The following is a 20591-nucleotide window of genomic DNA, read 5'->3' as shown; positions in this document are numbered from 1 at the left end:
CACAAATGGCAGTTGGGTACCCAACACCCACTGTCCTTCCATGGCAGCTGGGCACTTACTTGCCACCTGTGCCATTGTGCCTGATCTGGATGGAGTTAATGGCCCTGTGACGGGGTGGTGGAACCCAGTCCAGTGCAGGGTGAGTGCACCCCCTCCTCTAAGCTGCCCTCTACCTCAGGATGGTGAGGTATAATGCCTAGAGTCAATATAATTTGCCGCCAGAGGGTATGACCTAGTGGTCAAAGCCAATTCGGCTGTCCTTGTCCTCCGGGCTAGAAGCCCTAATGGCAAGGGTCAATACAGATGCCCCCTCTCAAGGCTGAATGGCCCAATGGCCAGAGTCAATAGGATGGCCCTGCCTCTCAGGGCTGTGTGACCCAACAGCCAGAGTCAGTAGAGTTGCCCCCGCTTGCGGGGCTGTAAGGCCTAGTGCCCACAGTGAGTAGAGTTGCCTTTGTCCACAGGATGGTAAGGCCTAGTGACCAGAGCCAATGGGGTTGCCCTTATCTGCAGAGCGGTAAGGCCTAGCAGCCAGAACCAATGGGCCTTGTGGCCAGAGCCAATGGGTAGGTGGTGACCAGAGATGGGGGACCTGGACCCACCCTGCTCCACCGGGTCCCGGCCCAGGGCCCTAACAGTGGTGAGGTGTTCCACCACTGAGTCAGCAGAACTCCAACCGAAACATGCCGACTTCCCTCAGGACTCTAGCTAGTTCCTAACAGGTCTCTTGGAGCAGTAGTCAAGGTGTTGTCGTGGTCTCCAGGCTTCTCAGTGCATCCACAGGTAGCCGGGTGTCTGTCTGAGTCTCGGTGCCTCTGGCTTCCGCGGTTAGGGGTTCCCACTGCTCCCGGGCTGCATCCTGCAAGGTGCGTCCTTCCTCCTCGGCAGTCAGCCCTGACTGAACTAGGCTGTTCCCTTTTATACTAGTACTGCATTTGGAGCATGCCCAGTAGGGAAGTGGGGGTGTGACTTCTTCAGCCCACAATAAGGAGTTAACCCTTCCCCATCCAGTGCGGGGTGAGTGTGCCCCATTACAGGTCCATAAAAGTATCCAGTTCTTTTTAGTTTTAGTGCCTGTGCAAGATGCTGGTTTATCAGCCCTACATCAAGACTGGACAAAGTTCTAGAAAAGAATGAATCATCAGTGTTTATGTGCTGGTTTATGTCTTCCAGGGGGGTTATGAATATTGGCCCAGATTCACTTGCTCTGGTGCCAGGTCAGGTGAATTAAACCCTCTTATGCCAGCCTGGGCAGTGAAGCGGCTTGTTCTCCCCGGGCTTCTGTTGGGGAGGACCAGCTTTAACCACTGTCAGATACATTTACATTCCCTTTGAATTTGGCCCATAGAGGTGACTAACCTCCCCTAAGTCACAGAGGCAGTCAGTAGCAGAGCCTGTATTGGACCCCAAAAGACCCCAGTCCTGTGTTCCGCTCCCCAGGTCACACCTCTCTTGAAGCTACCCCTAACAGAGCCCCTTTTACAGATAAACACCTCTACATGGGGCTACAAACTATTACTTCAGCCCTCCATGGAGGACCAGCTGCTCAGATTCAGGCTAGTTTTATTCACAAGTTATCACCTTGGCCTAGTCAATGCCAAAAAAAATCACTTACTGAAAAATAAATACAAGTGTAACTAGTTTGGCCAGAAAGGGTTAGCAGACAGCACAACATCCAAGGTGTATCTGTAGTATGCCTGGTATGTCAGTAACTGGTACTGTATGTTCAACATGACAGGATATATTGTAGCTGCATATTCTTAGTTTTATCTAGCACTGGATACCATCTGTCATTCATTTCAATGAAACAGCCATTTTCAGCTAAGCAAATATCTCTAAGCAGACAGACCTATGGAGTTTCCACATTTGTGCTAATACTGCAGTCAAGGACCTCTATACAACGTGGTAAGCTGGCTCTAAATTCTTCAGCAAGGTTCCTGGATTCTGCAGTAGCTTCCTTCTAATTAATACATGTACGTGTTTAAACTAATTAAATATGGAAATGAATAGAACCATCAGAGAAGTGGCCCCAGTGTTATTTGCTTTGATAGTCAATTCTACAGATGTTATGTGGTCCCCACATTTTTATTTTCCTATTTGCCAAGGGGTTTGGTATTGACTGCACGTAACTGCATCATAGGTGGTATCAGAGGGCAAAACTGGAAGTTTTGGCAGATGACAAAGGGTGTCACACAGTCTGGAATGGCTCACAACTGAGTGTCAATCTCAGGTCAGACTGTCAGAAAACAGGGCAGACATGTCAAACTTGTGGTATGTTCTATAATAAGATTTCACCAAGCTAGTAACAAATGTGAACTCCTGGATCACTATATTAGTCTGACCATGGAGTTACAAGCAGTCCCGTTGGGCTGTCCAGCCTATCTTGCCACCCCGACAAACTGGACTTAGTGATAATGGTCACATAAACCAAAAATCACACCACTTCAGGTTACTCCCAACCCCAAAGGGTCAGTCACTTACCCCTAGGTCAACTGGTACTCTGGATCTTATACCAAAAGCAATGCTAGTAGCTAATCCTCTAGTAAACAAACTGAAGATTAGCTAAGAAAAAGAAATGAGAATTATTGAGAGGTTAAAGCAGGTAAAATAATTAACAGGTGAGTCAAAGTTTGTAAATCCAAAACGATTGCCGAGATGTAGTAATCTGCCAGTTCCAAAAATCTGTTAGGGCACCTAGAATAGCTCTAGGGATCTCTGTCCACTCACTCAGTATTTCCACCCTGTTGGCATCCAAACCGTCCAGAGATACAGGATCATTCCTTGAAATCCATTTTATAGCTTCTCCAGAAAACAAGCTGAACAGTGTCTTCACCCACGTGGGTTTTGATGCATAGGAAATGTAGGTTGAGTCTGTGAATTTTCATTGTCGAACACAATGGCCCTTGCTTTGAAGTTAGCATTTCTGGTTACAGCCATTCAGGGCCGGCTCCAGGCACCAGCGCAGCAAGCAGGTGCTTGGGGCGGCCAATGGAAAGGGGCGGCACGTCCAGCTCTTCGGCGGCAATTTGGCGGCAGATCCCTCAGTCCCTGCCGCCGAATTGCCGCTGAAGAATGAAGTGGCGGCGGTAGAGCTGCCGCCGAAGTGCCTCCGATCGCGCCTTTTCCCCCCCCCCCGCCGCTTGGGGCGGCAAAAATGCTGGAGCTGGCCCTGCAGCCATTAAGCCCTTCATTAACACTTCTCAAGGTTTCTTTGAGGAATAAATGTAATGTACCAGCAAACAACAATCTTTCATTAGTTTTCATGAAGTTTACATGTCAAACCTCTTCTCATTTTAACACTAGCACACACTCTAATCTAGGGCTATCTAATTACAGGGATATACATAATATAATGTGATAGCAATCAACAGGTTACAGATAAGTGAAGACAATGCTATTTAACACATCAGTGAATTAATCTATGGCTCTGACCCATTGGTCTGTCAGTGTCATAGCGGGCAAATGGGATGTGTGATGCCAAGCAAAGAGTAGATGCAGCTAGTGAGATGAACACATGAGCTGGATATTCTTGATAAAATGGTCTGTAGTGAAATAGTTAACAATACTGATATTTCAAGGGTCACCTTTTGGTTTCAGAGTTATCAAGCCATTGAGATGAATAGACTCAGGAAGACATCACTGTATCAGGGTACACTTAGTTCATGTTGCTCAGGTATTCTTCTGCAACTTATTCCCACCAGTGGGCATTGGAGGCCTTCCCCTCTCCAGCAAGAGTTTTCAGGGGATCACCATAGATCTTATACAAACTACACTGTCTTTCCCCACGCTTTTTGGAAAGCTCTTGCTTCCACCTGGTGCCACATGCTATATAGATTGCCAGTCAATAGGTTTAATTCATAGGGACTTTTGCCTCCAGAATTTTGCTTTGAAGGAATCCAACATCTCAAATCCCGACTTGGCAGATAGAGCTGACTTTGGTCTTATGCGAAACCACCAAGTGCTCCCTAATGATGAACCAGCTCAAAGTGCGCATAAACCTTAGAGAGCCTGGCCCACATTTTGAGCAAACTGGTTTGGTTTCATTACAACCATTTTACACATTGATAGACAACCCCCGCCCCCACGCTTCTCATGTGGCTAAGGGCACTCTTCCTCCCCAAGGCATCAGAAGCGTATGGGTCTCTGGTGTAACTGGTTGCCTCGCCATGCATTATTGCTACGTAATGGCCTTCACTTCAAAGAAAAAACGACATTAAGTAAAATCAATGAGACATTTCTTGTATAACAAATATGCCTAATGATGTTCTACGCTCCAGCTATGCTCCATGCATAGTCTAGGGCTATCTGTCCCACCTTGAATTTGACAGACAGTGCCATAGAGTCTCGTTATTTGTAGGAGAGGAAGTAAACCTGCTGGTAAATTGTGGCAGGGCATCAGTGAGATATTAATGGTCTCTGGTCATCAGCATCTCCAGAAGTGGATTGGGAGAGGGCAGGAAGGGTAGTGGTGCAGGTGCCTATTTTAGTAACAGCGGGAATGAGATTAAAAACAAAACAGGTCTTATACTGAGATTGACCCGAACACCTCCAAAGCTCAGTGCTGGGAAGAGACTTGGAATTCTGATCAGGATCTTAATTCAGTTGGTCACCCATCTCCATAATGCAGGAAACCAACCCCCCAGATCCAACACTCCAAAACTTTGGGGAGGGAACGTGTATTTGGGAATCTGAATTTTGTAGCTGGCTTCTATTTCTATAAGTAGCTGAACCAAATCCTCAGATCCAATCACCCCAAACACTGAGGAAATCTGAATTTTGCAGCATGTACCCATCTCTGGTCTCACTGAGTGCTAAGGCCAGATCCTCAAATGTATTTAGGCACCTAGCTACCATGAATATCAATGGGAGTTAGGCACCTAAATAGCTCTGAGGAGCTGGGCCTAAATAAAGTGCATTGGAATTGATTTCCCAGTACAGTCTGAGCCTTCCAGGGAGATTGTAGTTTCAGGAACTCTGCTGGGATTGGGAAAGGTGTGTTTTGGGTATTGTAATTAACGCTGCTTGGCAATTTTCCATCAAAATGACTTGCTGATTGAAAGTGCTGTCTCTACTAAACTGGGAAAATTTTGATTTTGTTAAAAAAATGATTTTTCTCTCATGCAAATTGAAATAAATTATTTCATTTCAGGTTGATTTGACAGGACTCAAAATATTTCAGATTATTGAACTGCCCCGAAACTTTTCTAGGGTACTGTCCCCCCTTCGGTAGGTATGACCTGCATTCCGTGCTCCTAGATCTGTAACTTTGCAGTTGCAATTATGCGTTGGCATAACTTTGCAATTACAATGGGTTGTTTTCTCCTCTGAGGTGGGAAGCATTTTATGGACATTTCCCATAGTGTTTGCAGACTAACGCAAGCTGCTGACTCAGGTGTAGGCGTTGGCCTGGAGGGAAGAATGCTGGCAGTAATTCCAGACTCACATTCACAAACACATAGAACAGAAAAAGCCTCATGAAAGGCCAAATAAAAAAAGAACAACATGGAGACTAATATTTGGTCCTTGTTTCCCACCCCCCCCATTCAAGGTGGAATATGACCTTTTTCTGAAATATGATCTGATCCAAATACAGTGACTTACTCTGAAACCTTTCTTTTTTATATGCAGCTGTAGGATATCAAAAGCTAAAGAAAAGACCACAGCGTTAAAAAGGGCTGGTTAATTTTATAACCATTTGTAGTTATAACATCATCTTGCATTTCAATACCAAGGATCTCACTGTATTTACCAATATTAATGAATACACCTCTACCCCGATATAACGCGACCCGATATAACATGAATTCGGATATAACGCGGTAAAGCAGTGCTCCGGGGGGGTGGGACTGTGCACTCAGGCGGATCAAAGCAAGTTCGATATAACGCGGTTTCACCTATAACACGGTACGATTTTTTGGCTCCTGAGGACAGTGTTATATCGGGGTAGAGGTGTATATCCTCCTGTGTGGCAGAAGGTATTATTACAGAATCATAGAAATGTAGGGATGGAAGAAACCTCAAGAGGTCATCTAATTCATCCCCTTGTGCTGAGGAAGGACCAAGTATATCTAGATCATCCCTGATAGGTGTTTGTCTAACTTGTTTTTAAAAACTTCGAAGGATGGGAATTCCACAATTTTCCTAGGTAACCTGTTCTAGTGCTTATCTATTCTAATAGTCATCAAGCTTTTCCTAATATCTAACCTCAATCTCCCATGCTGCAGATAAAGCCAATAATTTATAATTTATAATTCTTGTCCTATCCTTGGTGGACGTTGTGAGCAATTGATCACCATCCTCTTTATAATAACCTTTAACATATTTGAACAGTTATGTCCCCTTTCTGTCTTCTCCTCTCTCGAGTAAGCATGCCCAATTCTTTCCTCAGAGTTCATGTCTTCTAACCCTATTAAACTGAGGCATGGAGAATCATTGAAATATAGGGCTGAAAGGGTCCTCAAGAAGTCATCAAGTCCTGCCCTCTACACTGAGGCAGGACCAAGTAAACCTAGATCATCCCTGGCAGGTGTTTGTCCAACCTGTTCTTAAAAACCTCCAATGATGGGCATTCCACAACCTCCCTTGGAACCTCATTCCAGAGCTGAACTACCTTTACAGTTGGACAGTTTTTCCTAATATCAAACCTAAATGTCCCTTGCTGGAGATTAAGCCCATTACTTCTTGTCGTACCTTCAGTGGACATGGAGAACTATGAATCACAGTCCTCTTTACAACTTCCCTTAACATATCTGAAGACTTATCAAGTCCCCCCCTCAGTCTTCTTTTCTCATGGCCAGTTTTTTTTAACCTTTTCTCAAAGGTCTGGTTTTCTAAACCTTTTATCTATTTTGTTGCTTTCCTCTGGACTATCTCCAGTTTATTCACATATTTCTGAAAGTGTGACACTCAGAACTGGATACCGTACTCCAGCAGAGTCCTCACTAGCACTGAGTAGAGTGGAACAATTATTTCCTGTGTTTTACATATAGCAGTCCTGTTCATACACCCCAGTATATTGGCTTTTTTTCACAACTGCATCACACTGTTTACGCCTATTCAATTTGTGATCCACTGTAACCCCTTGAAGTACTATCACCTAACCAGTTATTCCTCATTTTGTAATTGTCCATTTGATTTTTCCTGAGTAAAGTACTTTGCACTTGTCTTTAATGAATTCCATCTTGTTGATTTCAGACCAATTCTCCAATTTGTCAAGGTCATTTGGAATTCTACTCCTGTCCTCCAAAGTGCTTGCAACCCCTCCCAGCTTGGTGTCATCTGCAAATTTTATACGCATACTCTCCACTCCATTATCCAAGTCAATAATGAAAATATTAAACAGTATTGGGCCCAGGACTGACTCCTGCAGGACCCCATTAGATACATTCTCCCAGTTGAACAATGAACCATTGATAACTACTCTTTGAGTGCAGTCTTTCAACCAGTTGTGCACCCACCTTGTAGTAATTTCATCTAGACCACATTTCCCTAGTTTGCTTATGAGAATGTCATGTGGCTCTGTGTCAAAAGCCTTACTAAAATTAAGATTATATCATATCTACTGCTTCCCCCCATCCACTAGACCAGTAACCTTGTCAAAGAAGCAACAGAGAGTCCTGTGGCACCTTTAAGACTAACAGATGTATTGGAGCACGTCTGATGAAGTGGGTATTCACCCATGAAAGCTTATGCTCCAATACATCTGTTAGTTGATACTTGTCAAAGAAGGAAATTAGGTTGGCTTGGCATGATTTTTTCTTGACAAACCCATACTGGCTATTCCTTATAACCCTATCATCATCTAGATTCTTACAAATTGATTTCATAATTTGTTCCAATCTCTCTTTAGGTGTCAAAGTTAGGCTGACTGGTCTATAATTTTTCAGGTCCATTTTGTTCCCCTTTTTAAAGATAGGTACTATATTTGCCCTTCTCCAGTCCTCTGGGACCTCACCTGTCCTCCACAAGTTCTCGAAGATAATTGCTTTCGAGATTACTTCAGCTAGTTCCTTAAGTACCATAGGATGAATTTCATCAGGCTCTGCTGATTTGAATACATCCAACTTATCTAAATGTTCTTTAAACTTTTCTTTCCCCATTTTGGTTTGCATTCCTTTCCCCTTGTTGTTAATAATATTAATTGTGTTGAGTATTTGATCACCATTAACCTTTTTAGTGAAGACTGAAATGAAATAGGCATTAAACATCTCAGCCATCTTAATGTCATCCGTTAAATGATTTTCCCAAGCTCACACAGGAAATATGAGGAAGAGGTGGAAATAGAGCTCAGATCTTCTCACTCCCAGTCCTATAGTTTAGACACCAAGCAGTCCTTACTAAATGTCAAAATTGGGGCAATCATATCTCATGCTTCATGGGGTGCCTGTATACTAGAAATGTTTGTATCTAGAAACAGCATTAGCACTAGTCTAGCTAGGATCCAAGTGTTGCTACCAGCATGTCATGCTCTGCACCATTTGTGCTCCCAGGTATCACTAATCTTTCTGCATTGTTTCAAAGGCAGTGTGCATAGAGCTAGAGCTCCATACAGTACATAGCTAAAATGGCTCCTCCTCTTCCAAACAATAAGGAGCTATGCAAGCTCTTCAGTGAGCTCACACAACCTCCAGGTTTTCCCACACTACTGAGCCAACTTGGGTCCCCACATTCCATCAGTATGAAGCAAGCAGAATGTTACCAGTTTCTTATCAGCTGCTAATGCTCTAGAGATCTACTGTCCAGCAGACGAAGAGAGCTGGAGAGCAGTTCCAAGAATAGTTCCAAGAATAGCTAGGGCCCAAATCCTACCCCCATTGACATCAATGGTACAGCTCCCCTTGACTTCAATGAGAACCACAGGATTTGGCCCATGTACGATGTGATTAATTCTGCAGTACAGTGATCACATAGCTGCTGCTAAGCCTGTCTTTATGCTGCATGAAAATGCCGCCTTAATGTTTTTTTTGCCTTCCAACCCTCTTCCTCCTCCTCTATTTCTTTGTTCCTCCACTAGATATCCTGGACCCACTCCCACCTTCCAGCCTTAAAAGATTAGAATGGGAGGCAGTAAGAGGGTGATCTGTTCCAACTGAGGACAGCAGCAAAGGCAAGAGAGATCACCAGCCATATCAGACAGAGTCCGGGTGTCTTCACTCAATTCCACTGGCTGGATCAGCGTGGGTGAAACCACGCAGCAGCTTCTAAACTACTCATCTTTCAGTAGGCTTTAATTTCTCCTCCTGCTTGGCTCCTGTGTTGCCTGATGGAGAAATGGGGGGCAGCTCAGAGAGTTAACTTAACAGAGATGGACAAAAGGACTGGAAAAGATAACTTCAGGCAGGTGGTGGACACAGAAGCTCGGAACATTGTATCTATCTAGAACAGGAGTCTCAAAGTCCCGGCCCGCGGGCCATCTGCAGCCCGAGAACCTCCCCAATGTGGCCCGCGGGGCTCAAGCAATTTTGGGGCCGGGTCTCTCCCTTGGTCCTGCCTGCCGCTCCCGGGCACTCCCTCCCCCTGCGTGGCCCCCGGGCGATTTAAAATGGCCCGGGGCCCCACCCACCACCGGCAGTGCAGTGGAGCAGAGCGACTTCCTGCGCGCTTGCTCCATGCGTCTGCCAGCCCTTCCCTGCAGCCCCGGGGCAGGACGGGGCTGTGCCTCCGCGCACTGCCCCCACACTGAGAGCCCCTGCGGCCAATGGGAAGCTGCGGGGGTGGTGCCTAGGGGCAGCAGCGCACGGAGGCCCCCTGGCCCGCCCTGTCTTGGAGCCCCAAGTAAGTGGTACAGCACCCCCAATCCCCTCCCAGAGCCTGCACCCCCACACCCTCCCCACATACCCCTCCCACCCCCAAACTCCCTCCCAGAGCCTGCACCCCTCCCCTTCCCACACACTCCCTCCCAGAGCCTGCAACCCCACCCCCTCCTCCTGAACCCCCACCCCTTGCCCCAGCCCAGAGCCTGCACCCAGCACCCAAACTCCATCCCAGAACCTGCACCCCAGACCCCCTCCCCAACCCAAACTCCCTCCCAGTGACCAACCTCTCACCCCTTCTGCACCCAAACTCCCTCCCAGAGCCTGCACCCCAATCTCCTCCCCAGACCTCCTCCCCCACCCAAACTCCCTCCCAGAGCCTGCACTCTGCACCCCAATCCCCTCCCCCAGACATCCTCCCCCACCCAAACTCCCTCCCAGAGCCTTAGGCAGGTGAGGGGGGGGGGGAGAGTTTTTTGGGGGGCAGAGTTTTGGAGGGTGGGTTCTGGGCGGCATGAGTGACATTATTGGCCCGCTGGGAGGATTTGAAGACTGGCACTGGCCCTAAGGTAAATTGAGTTTGAGACCCCTGTACTAGATGGTCTAGATCAGTGGTTCTCAAACTTTAACAACCCAAGGACCCCTATTTTGATTTAATTTTTTCTGTGGACCCCCCAGTCCCCGCTCAGCCACAGGCCCCGCCCCCCACTCCACTCCTTTCCCCCAGGCCCCTCCCCCACCCTACCTCTTTCTACCCCTGCTCCTCCCCGGCTCTTTCCGCCCCCTCCCCTGAGCGTGCCCCCTCCCCACTCCTCCCCCTCCCTCCCAGCACCTCCGGCATGCCGGGGAACAGCTGTTCCCCGGCATGCCGGAGGTGCTGGGATTGGGGGGAGAAGTTGAGGGAGGGAGGGAGGGGGATCCGCGGACCCCACTTTGAGAAACGCTGGTCTAGATAATACTTAGTCCTGCTGTGAGTGCAGGGGACTGGACTAAATGACCTCTCGAGGTTCTTTCAGGTCCTATGATTCTACTGAGCATGCTGAGTAACTCTGCTGAAGCTAGCTGCCCCCCCACCCCACTATCAGCAGGCACAGGTCATCTTTGCCTGGGAACCTTCTAAATTCAGATCCTTCACTCAGTGACCAATCAACACATTCCATTCTTTCTCTACAATGAAAAACTAATAGTGGCGAGGGGATGACACACATTTTGAGGTCACTCAGTCTTGTATTTGAATGGGTGTATAAATAAGAGCAGACATCTGACAGGACCATAATCCTTTGATTTACACAGCGATTACAGCACTAATCCAGGTATAGAGACAATTCATATTAAACAGTATCCATTATCTCCTAGACAAATATTCAGCTAGCCTATGTACTGTTGCTATGTCTGTTCTGGCTGTTTATTTTCAGAGGTCATCCTCGGCCATCTCACTGCAGAGTTGGGTTGCCATGATAGCACGCTACGGCTTTGAAATGGATTCTGTATGTGACTTTTTTTTTTTTTTTTTTTTTTTTAAGAAGAATACTGTCAAGGTTAGGTCAGCCTGAAATGAACTTACCTGAAGGACTCATCTTAAGGCAGGCAGATTCGCATCTTCCTGTAGGCCTTCAGCGTTTCTACAATTCAGACAAGGATCGGGCATTTACCTAGCTGGCAAGATCATCCAGAGTTATAAGAGTAACAATTCAATACACAAGGGCATAGTGCAAATGAGAACCAGGCCCCTAGAGATTTAGAAGGGGCATAAACCTGTAAAGTCCAGGGCATAAACCAAGCACTACCTACTGGGTACTTGGAAGAAATGTTCCCTGTTGGTAGGTTGTTCTTTCTGCAGGGTTTTTTGCATTGTCCTCTGAAACAGCTAGTGCTGATGTCAGAGACAGGAAAATATATGGATCGCTGGTCTGATCTAATATGACTACGTTCCTAGTGTGACACCGCACCCCATATTCTTCATAGAAATATTGTTATAATATGATTATAGCATAACTATGATATGTTTTATGCAAGATAAGGCATGTGAGGTATCATTGGAAAGGTTTTGCTTTGCTGAATATGATTATCCTGTTTGTATGCATGTATCATTTTTGTATCTAAAGTTAGGAATATTGACTGTACATCTGTACTGCAAAAGTGTTTGCACCTGGGGAATGCCCACCAGACAGAATGCAATCAAGTCTGACTGGCTAGCGGGGGACCAGTCAATGGACCATTAGGGAGAACAGTAGGTCTTTGAAGATGCTAATCCCCCACCTTCCTGAGAAGCTTTCCTGGGATGCTACAACCAACCTCTGATTCATGGCTGCTTTGACACTGTGGTCATGTGATTAAGTAACCTGGTACTGGACTCCATGATAGAATACCAGTATTTTTCCACTGGGGGGGATGGGAACCACAGTGGAAAACAAAGGATTCCTGTCATATGTAAAACCTATTTAAGGCAGGAGAGAGACATAATCAGTGTTTGTTCTTCACTCAATCCCCGCCCAGGATGACTGCTGTGAACATCTAAGAAACAAAGACAAAGTGGGGGAGAAGGACTGAGCCCAGGCTGGGAAAGGTGTCTGGCCTGTGAAAGAAAAACCTGGAGTTTTAAGCAAGAGTAATCTGCCTAAAACAACATTTAGGGTGAGAAATTACTACTTGTAACCAGTTTCTGTAGTATTTTAAGCTTATATTGTGTTTTTGTTTTATTTGCTGGGCAATCTGCTTTGATCTGTTTGCTAACCCTTATAATCCCTTAAAATCTATCTTTTGTAGTTAATAAACTTGCTTTTGTTTTCTCTAAAACCAGTTTGTGGAATTCGTAACTGGGGAGGCAAAAAGCCGTGCAGATCTTCCTCCCCACTGAGGGAGGGGGCGAGTTTCAATGATCTTACGCTGTACAGTTCCCTGTGCAGCGCAAGACAATACAATTTTGGGTTTACCCTCCAGAGGGGGAGTGCACTTGAGTGCTGGGCAATTCCTTAGCTGAAGCCTTCCCAGGCAGAGCTGATTTCAGTGTCTGTATCTTTCTGCAGCTGGGTGTAGCCCTACCTGTGTGTGTGCTGGAGGGGGCTTGAGGGCCTGGCTCAGCAGGACAGTGTAAGGGAGCCCAGGCTGGTGGAACAGGCGGGCTCAGTGGTACCCCAGTACATCAGGTGGCACCTCGGGAGTTGGGGGGCAATCCGTCACACTTAGAATAATAAAACACCCCCTAAGATTTTTTTTTAATGGAGATATACCTATCTCATAGAACTGAAAGGTCATTGAGTCCAGCCTCCTGCCTTCACTAGCAGGACCAAGTACTGATTTTTTGCCCTAGATCCCTAAGTAGCCCCCTCAAGGATTGGGCTCACAACCCTGGGTTTAGCAGGCCAATGCTCAAACCACTGAGCTATCTCTCCCCCCAGATGACTGTTTACTGTCATTCTAACAGGAAATCCTGTGTCTGTGGATTCTGTTGATTGGCCAGAGAGAGAGAGGCCCAAACCAAATCACTGATCTTCCAGAACTTTGGGGAAGCTGAGGTAAGGAGTTTGCTGACATTGAAGTTGAAGTTCCTCTTTTGCATTGAGTGCTAAGAACACAGAAGTGATTCAGAAAAAAATGGCTTTATTGAGAGTGACCTATTCAAACTGCTCAAGCAGGAGAGCTGACTATGCTGGCCTCATCCAGAACTCAACAGGGCACTAAGTGACATAGAATCATAGAAGAGTAGGATTGGAAGGGACCTCAAAATAGGTCATCTAGTCCAGTACCCTGCACTCAAGGCAGGACCAAGTAATAACTAGACCATCCTTGACAGTTTGTCTAACCTGTTCTTAAAAACCTCCAATGACCAAGATTCCACAAGTTCCCTAAGCAATTTGTTCCAGTGCTTAACTACCTTGACCCTTAGAAATTTTTCCTAATGTCCAAACCCAAACCTCCCTTGCTACAATTTAAGACCATTGCTTCTTGTCCTATTCTCAGAGGTTAAAAAGAACAATTTTTCACCCTCCTCCTTGTACCTTTTATGTACTTGAAACTATTATCATGTCCCCTCTTCCCACCCCAGTCTTCTCTTCTCCAGATTAAACAAACTCATTTTTTTCAATCTCCCCTCATAGGCCATGTTTTCTAGACCTTTAAACATTTTTGTTGCTCTTCTCTGGATTTTCTCCAACTTGTCCACATCTGTCCTGAAATGTAGCACCCAGAACTGGATACAATACTCCAGTTGAAGCCTTATTAGTGTGGAGTAGAGTGGAAGCATTACCTCATGCAACGCTTCTTGCATCAAAGCAAATTCATTGGCTGGACACATTCTGAGGGCAGGGCACTTACCGGACAACTTCTGAGAGCTGGTTAATCCTTTTGTGAGTATCATACTCAGGTTTTTTGACTTAATTTCACCACAGTAGGAACAATCAGTTAGAGTGGGGGGAACATTAAGAAATCTATGCCCGTCTAGGACTTCAGTGTTCATTCTCTACTGCCCACAATGGTCACTCTAAATTTTATGAAAACCGTGGGACTTCAGAACCTCTTGCTTGAAAATCAGAGACCTATGCACTTAAACTAAAGGAGAATCTCTTTTAGCAGGGCACAATTTATGACATGGCTGAGCAGCTCTGATTCTACCCAGCAGAGGGCAGCGGTGCACATACATTATGGTAATTGAAAGACGATCATTCAATGCAGGACAATTGTCAGTGTTTTGTCCTGCCAACAAAGGTCCTGACAAAGGTCTCTTTAAGAGTCATGCCAGCTATCACTATCTGGGGCATGACGCTGGGTTAAGGAGCAGCAATGCATACACCGAATCCCTTGGGTACATCTGTTCACTGTAAGAGGAAACTAACAGATCTGGCAGTCTTCCATTAACCCAGCAGCAGCTCTTCTCCGGCTGCTTGCCAAAAGCCTGCTTCAAGCACTGCTCTAATTTTGCTGAAGGTACAGGGCCTTTTAATATACTTTGCTCTGCTTTAAAGAGAGACCATTCGTTCTATAATGCTGCTAGGTGGCAGCAGAGACAAGCTAGTCAGCTGCTTCAGTTGCAGGAGAAAGATGAAATATTATTGAAAAATAAAGCAGTGGCAGAGGGAGATGATTGCTGCTTAACCTCCTCTCAGCATTAGGAAGAGAACCAGTGGCACCTGCAGCTATACGCATGTTATGTGCCATTGGCAGGGTTGGATAAAGGCATGGGCAACCTAAGCCGTTGCTTAACCTGAGCTCCAGCTGGTCTGGTTCAGGTACCGCTGCAGGAGCTGGCCCAGTGGCAGCAGCGAGGGGGAGCAGCGCTGGCTGGCCCACTGCCCACTCAATTTTGGTCCAATGTCCTCTCTATCACGATGGGGTGGGGCAGCATGGCCAAAAGTAGTGAGAGGCGCTGCATCCTGGTGCATGGGGTTCACAGCAACACTCAGGTTTGGCTCCATGGACCACTGTCATGGGGAAGAGGAGACGCCTGGCACTGCAACCCCTGTGCACTATATCGCAACGCCACTCATCAGTTGTGACCCTGCAGCCCCCCCATGCCCCATCATGATGGAGAGGCTGCAAGGCCAAACCTGAGTGGGCAGTGGGCCGGCTAGCGCTGCTCCTCATCGCTGCTGTTGTAGGGTGGGCTCCTGCACCAGGGCTTCCCCTGGGGTGTGCCCTGCCTTGCATCACTTCCAGCAGCCCCCTCTGCTCTGCCTGCAGGACTCACTCAGCAACAGCTCCAAGACCTGCTACAAGGATGGGGAGCTGGGGTGAGGGCCTGCAACTGGGAGAGGGGTAACAGGGAGCCCAGGGGTGGGGGTGGGGTGGGCACAAGCAGGGCCGGCGCAACTCATTAGGCGACCTAGGCGGTTGCCTAGGGCGCTACAATTTGGGGGGCGGCGACCGCGGCGGTATTTAGGTGACGGGACCTTCCGCCGCCTAGGGCAGCAGAAAAGCTGGCAGCGCTCCTGGACACAAGGGCGTTCTGCCTAGTATAAGATAAAAAAGTGTCTATGGAGCCGCCCTGCTAAGTTAAGTGAGGGTGGTTCAGCCGTGGGTTCTGTGTGAAGAATTTCTGGGGCCGCCCCAGAGCAGAACCGCCTTAACTACAGCTGTGCAATGAAATAGCTGTCAAGCATGCGTCTCACAGAACTGTACGGAAGGTCATTTTCCAAGCCAGATCTTGTCGCTAGCACAATCACAGCAGCCAGTATGGCCAGGGACCAGGCAATCTAAAATAAATGCAAACAAGCACACAAGGAGACCCTGGACTCAGTTCTTCCCCAGCAGCTAGTCCAAGACTAAGGCCCTGACTTGTGAAGGCAGCTGGAACGGTCACAGATCTCAGCATTCTCAAAAGCCCAGTTTCCTTCACACAGCTTTCCTACAACACCCAGGAGAAAGGAAACAGGCGAAAGGAGGAGACGATGCACAGAAAGTCCTGCCCCGATTCTAGATGCAATGTCCATGAATAGGACTCGCTCTATGAACCAATTTGGACCTCGCTATCCAAATACTCACAAATTGTGGGGGAGGGTAAGATGACCCCAAAGCCTGGCCCCATTTCCAGTGTGTACATTACTATGCCAAGATGTTAGTGTTTTATGGTGTAATCTGCTCTTGACTGAATACTGGACACATGAATACACAGATTCAGCCAAAGACATATGAATGATCAGGGAACATAGGAACCCACTGTACCAGATCAGCCCAGCGGGCTGTCCAGCCTACTATACTGGCTCTGACAGTGGCCAGTACCAGACGCTTCAGAGAAAGGTGCAAGAAATCCAGAAGTGGACAATTATCTTCCTACATGTCACCCTGAAAAGGGAGAAGAACCACACACGCCCTGACGTCCACTGGAGACTTTGCTACTGCTATAAATTTGACATAGAAGGCCCCAGATACTGTAGCGATGAGTCACAGTACAAAACCCTAAAATAGATAGCCTGATATAAATTATGCGGAGGAGGTTTTTGTCCAATCCCCTGTATTAGAGGCTTTCTTATGCCCAGAAGGATGACAGTTTATCACCTTTCCAACCCACCCCTTTCAGTATTCATTTCCTCACAGAGTGGAAAGTTCCTATCAGTGCCTTCACCTGCACGTGACCATTCATGATTCCATTTTACATTCACATTTCAGGACCGTTTGTACAGCACGTAACTCCATGGGGCTCTGATCCCTCACTGCAACCTGCAGGCCCCGCTATACTATACGTCATTTCAAACAACCCCCAGGAGTTGCAGGGAGCGAAGCGTGAACCTGGCATGAACCTTCAGCGTCGAGGAATAAAGCGGAGCTGCTTTGCCACAGTGGTGTTTTTGACACCGTTGTCATTCAGCGCCACCTCGTACTGTAAATGTCTGATCCCGAACTGACAGCGGCTGAACGTTAGGCTGCTGTCCTGAGTCGGAGTAGATGCTGTTTGCAGTGAAAAAAGAAGCAATGTGTGTGTAAGATACTGTGCGATACAAGTAGAATTAAAGCAGTGCCAAAAAACAAATGTTAAGCCTGAAAAGAGTAAAGCTCAAGCCAAGAAATGCCAACAATTAGGCAGCCTGTGTCACCTTAATTTGCCCCCCTTGTGGGTATGCATTATGATAAAGTCTTTAGTTACCTGATCACATACCATAATTTCTGCCTCATTCAGGACCCCATTACATTAGTATCAGAGCGCCTCACACTCTTTAATGTGTTTATCTGCACACCACCTCTGTGAGGCAGGGCAGGGCTAGTATCCCCATTTTACAGATGGGGAACTGAGGCACAGAGAGACAGTGCCAGATTTTTAAAGGTATTTAGGCACCTAAAGGTGCAGCTGGGCACCTAGTGGGATTGTAATTATTGGAGATGCTCGGTGGTGGAATACTCCAAACCCCTAGGGTGCCAGGTGTACCGCGACTCAGAGGCAAGCACACTAGCATAGGTGCTTTAGAAGCTAGGCCTTGTAGATGCGAGCCCTGGAGGGTCCCAATAAACACTCAGACCAATGGCTAAGTGAAAGGGCGTTTTACTAGGGCTGGCAGGGAAGGGACAGGTTGCAAATACCTTGGGTATAGAGGCTTAAACCGTTACAGTTCAACATAGAATCAATCATAGAATCATAGGACTGGACAGAACCTTGAGAGGTCATCTATTCCAGTCCCCTGCATGCAAGGCAGGACTAAGTATTATCAAGACCATCCCTGACAGGTGTTTGTCCAACCTGCTCTTAGAAACCTCCAATGATGGAGATTCCACAACCTCCCTAGGCAATTTGTTCCAGTGCTTAACCACCCTGACAGTTAGGAAGTTTTTCCTAATGTCCAACCTAAACCTCCCTGTGACACTACATCCCATATTCTTCATAGAGATATTATTGTGATATGATTACGGCATAACCATGATGTACTTTATGCAAGATAGGTCATGTGAGATATCATTGAAAAGGTTATGATTTACTGAATATGATTATCCTATTTGTACGCATGTATCATTTTTGTATCTGAAGTTAGGAATATTGACTATATATCTGTATTACAAATAGGTTTACATCTGGGGAACGCCCACTAGGCAGAATGCACTCAGGCCTGGTCTACACTACGAGTTTAGGTCGACTTTAGCTGCGTTAAGTCGACTTAAGCCTGGACACGTTTACACGACGAAGCCCTTTCTTTCGACTTAAAGGGCCCTTTAAACCGGTTTCTTTACACCACCTCGACGAGGGGATTAGCGATAAAATCGGCCTTATGGGGGTCGGAATTGGGTAGTGAGGACGGAATTCGACATTAGTGGCCTCCGGGAGCTATCCCACAGTGCTTCATTGTGACCGCTCTGGACAGCACTCTCATCTCAGATGCACTGGCCAGGTAGACAGGAAAAGCCCCGCGAACGTTTGAATTTCATTTCCTGTTTGCTCAGTGTGGAGAGCACAGGTGACCATGCAGAGCTCATCAGCACAGGTAACCGTGATGGAGTCCCAGTCCCAGTCTCAGGATCGCAAAAGAGCTCCAGCCTGGACCGAACGGGAGGTACGGGATCTGATCGCCATCTGGGGAGATGAAGCAGTGCTGGCCGAACTCCGAAACAGTAAAAGAAATGGCAAAACATTAGAAAAGATCTCCAAGGCCATGAAGGACAGAGGCCATAACAGGGACGCACAGCAGTGCCGCGTGAAAATTAAGGAGCTAAGGCAAGCCTACCACAAAGCCAGAGACGCAAACGGAAGGTCCGGGGCTGAGCCGCAAACATGCCGCTACTACGAGGAGCTGCATGCCATTCTAGGGGGTGCAGCCACCAGTAGCCCAAGCGTGTGCTATGAGTCCCTCACTGGAGACAGGGAAGCGGGTTCGGCGGACGAGGAAGATGAGGATGGAGAGAACATCATAGATAGCTCACAGCAGCAAGGAAGCGGAGAAACCAGTTTCCCCAACAGCCAGGATATGTTTGTCACCCTGGACCTGGTACCAGTAACCCCCGAACTCACCCAAGACCCTGTGGGCACACAGGGGACCTCTGGTGAGTGTACCTTTGTAAATATTACACATGGTTTAAAAACAAGCGTGTTTAATGATTGAAATGGGGCGATTTTATTAAGGGGACATTCAGAGGTGCCCCTTCCTGCTCTGCTGAACAGAAATATTCCCCGCTGCTAACCACGCGGTGGGGGGGAGGGGTGAAGTGACCATCCCAGAGAATTGGGTGTGTGGGGGAGGGGAGTTAGTTGGGTTTGTGCTGCATGTTAAACCTGAAACCGCAGCCCCTCCTTTTACATTGCAAACCCATTTTAAATGGCCAACCCAACGGGTGCTTGGTATGGTTAATGAGAGCAGTACTGTTTTAAACCATCCCCACTTGTTAACAAGGTTAAAAAAGCCCAAAGACTGTGTCTTACCATGGCTGCCTGCAAGCTGAAATCTGTGGCCTGGCACTGCGTGAGTGATCTCTCACACCAAACCAGCAGTCCCTCAATATAAGAGGAAAAATGCGACCTTGTAACGAAAGCACATGTGCTGTGTGATGTGAACAGCAAAATCTAACGTGAAAGAGTGTACCCATTGTTCTCAAAAATGTATCTTTTTTAAACAACTCTCCCTTCTCCTCCACCAGCTGCAAATGTTTCACCTTCACAGAGGCTAGTGAATATTCGAAGAAGGAAGCGAAGGACACGTGACGAAATGTTCACTGAACTACAGACTGCCTCCCACGCTGACAGAGCACAGCAGAATGCGTGGAGGCAGTCAATGACTGATTTTAAAAAAGCCCAATATGAGCGAGAGGAGAGGTGGCGGGCTGAAACGCGGGCTGAAGAGGAGAAGTGGCGTGAGCTTGTACTCAGAAAGCAAGAGTCGATGCTCCGGCTGCTTGAGCATCAAAGTGATATGCTCCTGCGTATGGTTGAGCTGCAGGAAAGGCAGCAGGAGCAGAGACCGCCGCTACAGCCCCTCTGTAACCAACAGCAGGAGCAGAGACCGCCGCTACAGCCCCTCTGTCAGCAGGAGCAGAGACCGCCGCTACAGCCCCTCTGTAACCAACAGCAGGAGCAGAGACCGCCGCTACAGCCCCTCTGTAACCACCAGCCCTCCTCCCCAAGTCCCATTGCCTCCTCACCCAGACGCCCAAGAACACGGTGGGGGGGCCTCCGGCCACCCAATCACTCCACCCTAGATGATTTCCACAGCAATAAGTTTTAAAGTTTTAAAGTGCAGTGTGTCCTTTTCCTTCCCTCCTCCCCCACCCATCCCGGGCTACCTTTGCAATTATCCCCCTAGTTGTGTGCTCAATTAATAAAGAATGCATGAATGTGAAGTAACAATGACTTTATTGCCTCTGCAAGTGGTGCTTGAAGAGGGGAGGGTAGGGGAGGTTGGGGTGCTTGGTTTACAGGGTAGTAGAGTTAAC

General features: G+C 47.2%; 1 long non-coding RNA gene across 1 annotated transcript; it reads left to right on the top strand.

Annotated features, from left to right (window-relative positions):
* The first annotated feature begins 11278 nt into the window (after nucleotides 1-11278).
* On the top strand, nucleotides 11279-17231 carry LOC135892729 (uncharacterized). The gene is made up of 3 exons (XR_010562298.1): nucleotides 11279-12386; nucleotides 13177-13267; nucleotides 16854-17231. It is a non-coding gene; the product is annotated as an uncharacterized LOC135892729 (long non-coding RNA).
* The last annotated feature ends 3360 nt before the right edge of the window (nucleotides 17232-20591 follow it).

This window comes from Emys orbicularis, chromosome 1, assembly GCF_028017835.1.
Source record: "Emys orbicularis isolate rEmyOrb1 chromosome 1, rEmyOrb1.hap1, whole genome shotgun sequence".
NCBI classification, from domain to species: Eukaryota; Metazoa; Chordata; order Testudines; family Emydidae; genus Emys; species Emys orbicularis.
Note: the sequence above shows the minus strand (reverse complement) of the source record. Positions and strands in the feature narration are given on the sequence as shown.